Source organism: Canis aureus, chromosome 18 (genome assembly GCF_053574225.1).
Source record: "Canis aureus isolate CA01 chromosome 18, VMU_Caureus_v.1.0, whole genome shotgun sequence".
In the NCBI taxonomy this organism is placed as follows: Eukaryota; Metazoa; Chordata; class Mammalia; order Carnivora; family Canidae; genus Canis; species Canis aureus.
Genome location: NC_135628.1, coordinates 56,413,478 through 56,423,099, shown reverse-complemented (window position 1 = coordinate 56,423,099; position 9,622 = coordinate 56,413,478). Strand labels below are relative to the sequence as shown.

At 58.7% G+C, this 9,622-nt stretch overlaps 1 protein-coding gene across 5 annotated transcripts in view; it reads left to right on the top strand.

Moving 5' to 3' along the window:
• Positions 1 to 346: 346 nt before the first annotated feature.
• PLXNA4 (plexin A4) overlaps positions 347 to 9,622 on the top strand; it is a 427,922-nt gene continuing 418,646 nt past the window's right edge. For 2 of the 5 annotated variants that reach the window (XM_077857381.1, XM_077857380.1), the window contains exon 1: positions 1,624 to 2,025. The gene's annotated coding sequence lies outside the window, so the exon portion shown is untranslated. Of the gene's footprint in view, positions 473 to 1,623; positions 2,026 to 9,622 lie in introns of those variants that run through there. The other 3 variants (XM_077857378.1, XM_077857377.1, XM_077857379.1) reach the window with 3 other exon arrangements.

Below are 9,622 nucleotides of genomic sequence, written 5' to 3'. Positions count from 1 at the left end.
CAAGATTCTCAGGAGATGTTTTGATGGGAGGGACAGTAATGGGCAGGAAGTTGGCTGCCTATGGGAAAAGGAAAGTTGAGGAGGAGTGTGAGGGGGGCGGCCGACACCCCGCGGCTCCGCTGGCCGCTCCTCGGAGATGGTGGCCCACGAGGGGAGGCAATGGTGGCGCAGCGGAGGTTGCGCCCTGGGACTCTGGTGGGGGTAGGGGTGCGGGCCGGGGCCTTAAGCGCGGAGTGGGTACCCAGGGCGGGATCTCTTAGGCGTCTCCTGGGGGGTGGGGGCCCGTTCCCGGGAGGGCGAGGCAGAGGGTTCAGGGGTGGCGCTACCCACTTCCCATCCGGCCTCTCCTCTCTGCCAGACGACTGCCTAAACCGCAGCAACGTGGAGATTTCTTTCTTCGGACCCCGGAAAGCGCCCTGACGTCGGCATTGTCTGTTTGGCTGCGGTCTGGGTTGCGGAGACGGGGAGCCAGGTCGGCCTCTCCTACACACCTGGATTCGAGTCAGGTTCCGGAGCAGGCTCCAGGGCACTTGGCCATTCATGCCCGGAGCTCCCCCGGGCCTCGGTCCGTGGGGGCCGCAGTGGGGGGGGGGGTGCCTCGGTGGGGTGCGTGCGCCCGCGTGGGCTCCGGGCACCCGGGGGCCCTGCGACCGTCGGCGTGCCCATCCGGGGAGGCTGAGCCTCGCCCCCTTCCGAGCGCGCGCCCCGCGCCCCTGCCCCCCGCGCCCCGCGCCGCGTCCCCCTCCCCCTCCGGCCAGCGCCGCCCGGGGCAGGGGCGCCGAAGGTCCGCGCGGGGCGGCGCCGGCGGGGGGCGCGGGGGGCAGGGGCGCGGGCCCTGGCCCCGGGGGAGGCGCCCCTGCCCCCTCTGCCGGCCGCCCTCCGACGGTCCGGGTGTCAGCCGCGAGCTCCGAGCCAGCCGGGGCGAGCCAGGGAGGGAGCGGCGGCGGCGGCGGCGGCGGGGGCGGGGGAGGGGAGGAGGCGAGGGAGGGAGGGAGGGAGGGAGGCAGGGAGGGCGGAGGGAGGAGAGGAGGACCCAGAGAGCGCCAGGCAGCTGGAGTTTTTGCAGCGCTTGGCCGGGCTTCAATGCACAGCAGCAGCGAGCCGCGGCGGCAGCAGGCAGCCCGGGAGCTCCGGCGGCGGCCGAGCCAGCGGCGGCCCCGCTCCCTGCCCCCTGCAAACTTTGCGAGCGGCCCGCCCGGGGGGCCGGGGGCGCGCCCGGGAGGCCCGGCTCGGCCCGCGGCCGCGCTCTCCGCCGCCGCCGCCACCGCCGCAGCCCCGCGCCTCCCCGGGGAGCAGCCGGCGGCTCCCGCGGCCCCGCAGCCCCGGGCCCGCGGCACTGGCCGGCCGGTCCCCCGGCAGGGGCGGGGGCGGCAGCAGCAGCAGCAGCGGCGGCGGCGGCGCGGCGGGCCCGGGGAGGCGCGCGGAGGCGCCGAGAGCGCTCCCCGGCGGGTCCCCCGCGCAGTCGCCGCGCCCGGGCAGCGGCCCGACCCGGGGAGCATGGGCGGCGCGGAGTGACGCCGCCGTGCCCGCTTGGCATCAAGGACATTCAGCCCGCGGGGTGGGCACGGAGGGGGCAGCCCCGCGCGAGAGCCGCCGCCGCCCGGGCTCGGGCTCGGGATCGGGCTCGGGCTGGGGCTCCGGCTCGGGCTCGGGCTCCGGCTCCGGCTCCGGCTCCGGCTCGGGCTCCGCGCCCCGGGCTGGGTGCAGGGCAGCGGCGCTGGGGGCGCATCCGCGTCCGCCGACCTTTTTGTTGGACCTTCCGCCCACCTCGGGCGCCGCCGGAGGAGCTGTCAAGCCCCGCAGGCTGTGATTTCGCCCTCCGCTCGCCTGGCCTGCCCCGGGCTCCCGGCGCCTCGGTGGAGCATCCGCGGCCGGGGCCGGGCCGGGGCCGGGGCCGGGGCCGGGGCCGGGGGCAGCCACACGCGCGCACGCACACGCCGGAGGAGGACGAGAGGCAGCGGCGCGGGCTCCATCCGCAGTGTCAATGCGGCGCTCCCGCTGAGGAGGCGAAAGCGGCGCTTCCAGGTAAGGAGCCGGCGGCGGGCGGAGAGGAGGTGCGCGGCTCGGGCCGGGATCCCCGGGCCCCGGAGCCACCCGCTGCACGCTCACACTCGCGCGCACACACGGCCACACACTGGCACACGCCGCGCACACGCACCTGCCCACGTCCCACCTGGACGCCCGCCCCGGTGCGGCGCGGCCGGAGTGGGCATCTCCCTTGTTCTCGCTCCTCCGAGGATCCGGACTCACTCTTCGGCTGCCCAGGACTTTGGGGCTGGGGTTTTGCGGATCGCCGCCCCCCCCCGCACCGCGGGAGGCCGAGGGAGCGATTTCTCAGTTCCCGCCCCCCCCCCCCCCCCCCCGCATTTCCAGCCGGCTTTCAAACCGGGAGAAGTGAGGGGAGCTTTGGGGGAGACCCGCCCAGCGCCATCTCTGCTCCGTGGCCGTTGGACACGCGGGGGGATCGGCGGGAGACGGACCCACAGATACTCGGGCAGGTATTTGGAGAGGGGCCGGCCCGGCGTGCAGGGAGGAGGCCAGCGAGGCAGACGGGCTGCGGTTCTGCAGGGCGGTGCATATGGAACAGGCACTGCGTTTCCCCAGTAAGAGGCAGCACAAACGCCTTTCTGGAGCGCGGCACCGCTTCCCTGCGAATGCGCCGGGATCTCAGGCAGGAAGGGGCTTCAGCGTCGCCTTGGGGGTATGTGGGGATCGGATCCTCCAATAAGAGGTATGGCCTCTTCGCCTCTGCAGTCTCCCGGCACCAGCAAGCCCCCCAGGACCCAGGGACACAGGACTCGGGTGCCCTCCCCGCCGGGTGGGAAAGCGTGGGGCTGCTTTGCCTGTGCCTCTGGCTTACACCTGTCACATGCCTTTGGAGGTGTGTGTCTGAGAAACCGACCGGGAAGGGGTCGGGAGGAGGGTGTAGCGCTGGAAGGCACGGGGGTCGCCTCTCCTGTCACGACCTCGGCAATGGCCCCCTATAAGGGGACCAGGCATTCTTGGGCTTGCCAGTGTTCCCCAGAGCCAGGCTGCTCCCGACAGTGTAGGATCCACTCACTCTCCAGAAGCCCGAGGGTCAAGGTTCTATCTCCCCGAAGCTTCTCCTTTCCTTTTCGTGCCGACTGAGATTTCACAGGCTGCTCATTTTTCAAACTTTTTCTGGAGGAGGTAGGAGGTGGTTGGAGCTCCAGAAGGGCTTTTTGGCAGTTTCCATTTAGGGGTCAAAGAGCATTTCATTTGGGCTCAGTTGTTGTAGGGGGAAGGACGTGAGATCCAAGTAAAACATTATTTTGCAGTTGCATGTAAATAGAGCAGGGTCCTGTGTTTCCCCATAGCTGTCCCTTTTGGGGGTAGCTTGTTGGGCAGCCTGGCAAGAAATGGGATGAACTCGTACCCTTTATGCGAGATCATGTGTTCAGAGTGTCCTACAAACTCACCAGTGGGAAAAATATGTTGGGAGTCTTCCAGAACATGAGGAGAAAGGAGTCAACATTCTTTCGAACAAGGGGCCTCAGTGTTGGGCACAAGATTTGGTTGATGCTGGAAATCCTGAAGATGGGTGCTGAAATAAAGGGCTCTCTCCCGCACCCCCATCTCTGCTGTTTTCAAACTTTGCCAGCTCCCGCAAAGGTCTCAGCCAGGCTGGGGAGGAGAACAGCAGACGCCCCTGGGGGCAGATTGTATTCCTGCTGTGTGCTGTGTGAACTGCCCTTTGATTGATTGGAAAGGGTAGATGGATACAGCAAAGCTCTCCCAGTGGGGAGAACCCAGTAGGGGGAAGGAACATCATTTTCTTTTTTAAAGAATGGTGTGTGCGTGTACACACACCCAGATATATGCGTGGTTTCTCAAAGAGCCTAGCTCAATGTGTTCGGCTCGTCCACCGTGTGACAGCAAGACCCACCTCTGGAACTGAATCATTTCCCGGCAGAACTGGATCATTTCCACACGCATGCCCTCTGAGTGCGTGGACAGGGAGGTCCCGCGTATGCGTAGAGGAGCACATGGTTTTCAAAAGAAATAGTGAGCTCCAGCACCAGTGGGTGGCTCCCAGGTAAACATTCTCTCCCGAGACCTCCAAGAGGCAAAAGATGGTGGGTGTGCAGAGCTTCCTGAACCGTCTGCCTATCTTCGGCCCAGACCTCTTGCTCCCTTCCCTGCTTCCCCCCTGTCTTGTAGCCTTAGGATCCATCATTTTAATGCAAAGCCAGCAGTCATCATGCTAGTTATAACCTAAACATTTTTAAACTTGGGTTCAAAAAAATCCCCACACTTTCTGCACTTAGCATTAGGTACCAATTTGGTTTCTAGGGCAAAGCAGGCATTAATTAACATCTGTGTAAAGCTGGGTGTACATCATCTAATTTTTTCCTGGCTCTCTTGCTGAGCCCTGGAGCATGTCACGTTGTCACACTCTCTCTACCACCCCTCAGTGGCGTTCCTTTTAAGTTCTCTAGGGTCTTCGCATGCGGAAGGGAGTCATACCAGAGAAGCTGGAACCCTGAGTGCTTCTTTTCAGCAGCCCCTCGCTGCTGCAAGGCTGAGCTCTGGGGGCTCCTTGGAGAGCGTGGGCTGCCCAGGGGTGCTATTCCTTCAGGCCCAATCTGGTGTTCACTTGTAGGCTCGCCTCTGTCCTCCCCCAGCCTGGTCCTGGAGGCCCTCCCACCCCGATGCTCCAGCAAACATTTCCAGAGGAATCTGAGGCCTCCAACTTGTTTCCTTTCTGCTCTGTGCCTCTGCCTCTCCGTGGCTGCTGCTGCTGCTGCTGCTCCCTGCAGACGGGGAGGGGGGGGGGATCTGTGAGGCAGAGTCTGCCTACACTGGGCCTCCTGATCCTGATAATCCTGATAATCACAATGAGGGCTGCTGGGAATCGGGAGGGGAATCGGGAATCGAGTGGGGCTTTCTAGGGAGGCAGCAGTCCTGAAGTGGGGAGAGAGCTGAGGGGGCGGGGTGATGAAACTGCTCTTAGCTCCTAGTTATCACCAGGCTTGGATGCAAAGAAACAGGCTGCCGATCTCTGTCCTCCCAGCTGGCTAGGGGGCATTTCTCAGCCCGTCTCCTCATGCTCACTAGGAGAAGGCACCGCGCAGACAATGCCACCTGAGAGACCTGTTGGAGTGGCTCCGTGATGGGCGGGGATGGCCCTCCGGAAAACCAGCCCGTGATCCACGCTGTGCTTAGTCTGTGCGACAGATGTGCCCTTCTCTTTAGGCTCCGCTGGCCTCTTCTTGTCTGTGTCCGGCGGCCGGCGACGTGAAGCTGGTTCAGATCCTGGGGCAGCAGAACAGGGCTCATTTCCTTGCCCTGATGCCCCCCTTCCTGCTTCCCTTTCCCCCCCACAACTGGCTCATTCACCTCTTAGCTTTGTGTGCACATCCGACAGCGCGTTCGCCCTCAAATTTGTGGCGCTCCAAGAAATCAATATAACATGAATTTAACGACAGCTGGATGATTAAGTGTTATTTATATTTAAGAGCGGCATTCTAAAAAGACGTCGCGCTAATAAATCAAACGGCTGTTGGGGAGATGCACATGATTAGGGTAATTGCCCTATAGGCTCCACTGAGCAATGCTTGGCCCATGCAGACACTACCTCTTTGGAAGCTGCCCCCTGCCCCCGACCCTAACCTCCCACCCCATCCCCACCATCCCCCCCACTTACTCACTCTTGCCTCTCTCCTCACTGTCCAGGCTGGAGCATCCCAGTTGTGGCAGGCAGGTGGAGTCCAGTCAGGGACACAGAAGGGGCATCTGCTACTAAGTGTTAGGAGATGGGTCTTAAAAGTGAAGGCAGGCAGGAGGTTCCGATTCCCAGAGCAGAGGCCTTGTTCCAGAAGGAGGAGGTGGCTTCTCTGCTTGATATGAGGCAGCCTGGGAGAAAAGCTTCCTGAGTCCCTGCAGGAGTCTGTGCCAGCCCCCCAGACCCCTGTCCTTACGATCATGTGGCATCACCCTCCCCAGGGAAGAGGCTGTGTGGACATTAGTATTTGCCCTTGTGAAAATGGCAGAAGGGAAAGGAATGATCATCAGTGATGATGGTGGTGGCTAATATTTATTCAGCACTGACTTGGAGGAGCCATCATTTAAGTGGTTTATACAGGTTGGCCCATATCCTCCACAAAACTACCCAGAGAGGCAGGAACTGAGTTATCCCCCCCCCCCCCCCATTTCCTGCATGAGCAAACCGAGGTGCCTGAGGTTAAGGACTTTGTCCAGGATCATACAGTTGGTGGGTGGTGGAGCCACCTCTCAACCCTAAGCACACTGACCTCGGTCCTTCTCGCTGAGCTGTCTGCCTCCGTAGGAGACCTGTGAGGAGCGTGTTACCACCCTGGGGAGGTTTGTGGGAGAGTATGCTGAGGGCGCAGAGAATATGTGGTTTCTTCCTGGGACAAGTCTGTGACCCTGGGTGAAGCTATTTATTCTTCCGCTCTCGATTTCCCCATTCATCAAGTGGGACGGCCTTATCTCTGACTGTTGGCGAGTTGTGAAATTGCATGGATCGTTCTAGCAGAGTGCTCAGTTTCTGAGGGTGACTCTTGCCTCTTTCGGCAACTCCCATTTCTCCCTGGGAAAAAGTAAGGAGGAATGAATGAGTGCAGCCCTCACCTGTGCTTTTGACTCTATGAGCTCTGAGTCTTGTGCTGGTGGGCATCCAGTTGTCTCTAGTAAGGGCTTCAAATCTGCTGATGGTGTACAAATACCACTCTCTCATTTAATCCTTCAAACCATCCAGCAGGGTGGGGGACTGTTTATTCTCATTTTGATTGCATAGGGATGGAGAGGGAATGCCTGAGGCTCCAGGACACTACATGGCGGATGGTCTCTTCACTCTTGGGCAAGGATGCCCGTGGTAGGGACTTTTTGGTTCACTCATTCATTAGCCCTAGAGTCCTAGATTTTGGAAGCTGGAGAATCTTGGAAAGCCAGGGAAGGAATCTTGGCCTGTGGGCATCAGGTCACACCGGGCGCCTGGGCCATATAATAGTGGGAACAGAGATTCACTGGAGGTTGGTGCCAATGGCTGCGTGTGGGGAAAGTCGTCCTGTGTACTTAGTGTGAGTGGAATACTTTGTTAGGAATGTCTTCCAGGTCCTGAGAGGTGGGAGGTGGAGGCTGGGAGGCCCTGATGGAGCCTGTAGACCTGGCTTGGTGCTCTCCCATCCTGAAGCCAAGCCTCAGTTGCCTGACTTGGTCTCTCTAGCCTCACCTTAACATTTTAGGGAATAGCCACAGGTGATACTCTTACAGTTAGTTGTTTGGTTAATTTTTCCCTCCAAAGATAAACTTTTAGCCTACTCTTTCTTTGGCTTCTTCTCTACGCCTCGAGGTGAGCAGAAGTTTCTGCTTTGTCACCTCCCATCTGGAGCAACAGTAGGCGTGGCTGGAACTGGCGTCCCTGGAGTCGTGCTCGGACCTACATCAACAGGTGCATGTGATTTCTTCGGCTCCCTCTCCTTGCCAGCTGAGCTTGACTCGCCCTCTCCCTCACCACGATGCCTTCTCCACGAACCAGGATTCACAACAGCAAATTGAATTTTGGAATGTTTTGTCACTCCAACACAAAAACAGATCACTAGCTAAGAGGACGTCACCTCTGCAGTCAATGCGCTGAATGTAGACCCATGGAATCAATTCTGAGGTCTTCTGGGGAAGAGTATTTTCATTAGGAAGCATGTGGAGAGAAGCAGTAGAGGAGGGCAGGCGTGTACTGGGTCCCTACGAGAGGAAAGCCATGGCAGTTCAAAGGCTTTCCTGGTCTTTGCTCAATATCAGCTTTACGTCTCGCATTCTCATTGCACTTGTCCCAGATGAGCACAGCTGGATTTGCCTCCTGGTGGTGTGAGGTCTGGAGCTGGAGGCCCAACAAACCATTCCTTGGCTTTGGCCCAGAGGACAAGAAGAGGGAAAGTAAGAAGAGCAGAGTTGGCTGTTTCCCCTCGTATGGCGGGAGGAGACAATGAGAGGAGAACATGTCAGGGCTGCAGCCACCAGGAAGTGTCGTTGAACTGACCTATGTAGAGTGTCAGCTAACCTTGCAGACAGAGCTACAGTTCTTTTTCTCCCTCTCCATCTCAGATCTGCTTCCTGAAGGTAAACCTAAAATAGAGCAGCATCTCCCAAAGTATAGTCTGTGGGAGTGAATAGATATTACATACACAAAAGTTACCACGGCCAAAGTTGGAGAAACCCTGAGTGTGTAAAGCAGAGCTAGAGTTCCTTGTTGCAGGGCTTCTCAGAGCCTTTAAACATACTAACTTGGATAGTAAAACCACCATTGGCAGATATACTGGGTAGCGGCCCTGAGAATCCACGGAGAAAAGGCTGACCTAAGACTAAGCATTTTATTTTTCTATTCTTAACTGAATAAAGGGATGGATTCCATGGATCCTACAATGAACATTTCAGCAGAGCATTCATGCTATAGACACTGGGAACTGGGTTCTGGTGATTAAGTGGATACTAGGGTTTCAAGCAGAATTTTGCCAGATGAGCAGATAGTCGAACTCCAGGCCCAGCGTTTGCCCCTTGTCCTCCCAAGACGGCAGGGAGGTTCTTAGGCAGGAGTGAGGTCCAGACAGGTGTATATTTTCTCAGGTTCCTCAATGGTTCTGGTATGTTTCCCTGGTTAAAAACCACTGGTGCTGTGGGAGAAGTTCGGTTTTAGAGGCACATAGATGTAGCTCTGTCACTTACCAGCTAGGGGGTCTTGGGAAAAATCACCTTATGCTTCAGGATCACCAGTGATAAAATGAGGGGCTTGGTCAAGATTGGTGATTGTAGACATTTTATTTTATTTTAAAAGATTTTATTTATTTATTCATGAGAGAGAGAGAGAGAGAGAGAGAGAGAGGCACAGACCCAGGCAGAGGGAGAAGCAGGCTCCATGCAGGAAGCCCGATGTGGGACTCGATCCCAGGTCTCCAGGATCACGTCCTGTGCCCAAGGCAGGTGCTCAACCGTTGAGCCACCCAGGTGGCCCTGTAAACATATTTTAATATGTTTGTGGTGGAGTTCTTTATTCAGATGAAATTTTACATGAGATTCTAACACACAGGACAGATGCAAGAAGGACTGTTCTGCTCGAAGCTATGAAAGGGCCCAGAGCCTTGCACTTTTGGTTTGTCTGACCCTCACCCCTGGTTTTGGCCTGGCTTCCCTGGAAAACAGAGCCTGAGGCAAAAGCTGATGTGGGAACACTTTGTTGAGGGGGAAAATCCCAGAGCAGCAAGGAAAAAGGGGGGAGATGTAGGGAAGGAACAGAAATGACAAATGTACAAAGAATGCATCACCCAGCCAGCTAGAGAGTCCTGTGGAAGCACAACAGGTGGCTCATTACCTAGAGAAACCTGAGGGAACACAGTCTCAGAAGAGTCTGGAGGGCAGGCACAGTCAGCACTGTGCTGGGCCCTTCTTGTGAGCTGCAGCCCCTTGGGCACCAGTCCCCCCTTGAGGCAGGGGCTCCCACCCACTTTGGGGTTGTGATGCTTGTGCAAACCAGAGCTGTCCATGGTCAGGCCCATAGGCTGGGGCTTCTGGGACTCCTCTCACTGTGGGCCCGCTGGAGCCTGGCCTTTGCCTGGAAGGAAGAAAGCTTTCGAGAACCTTAGGAGTC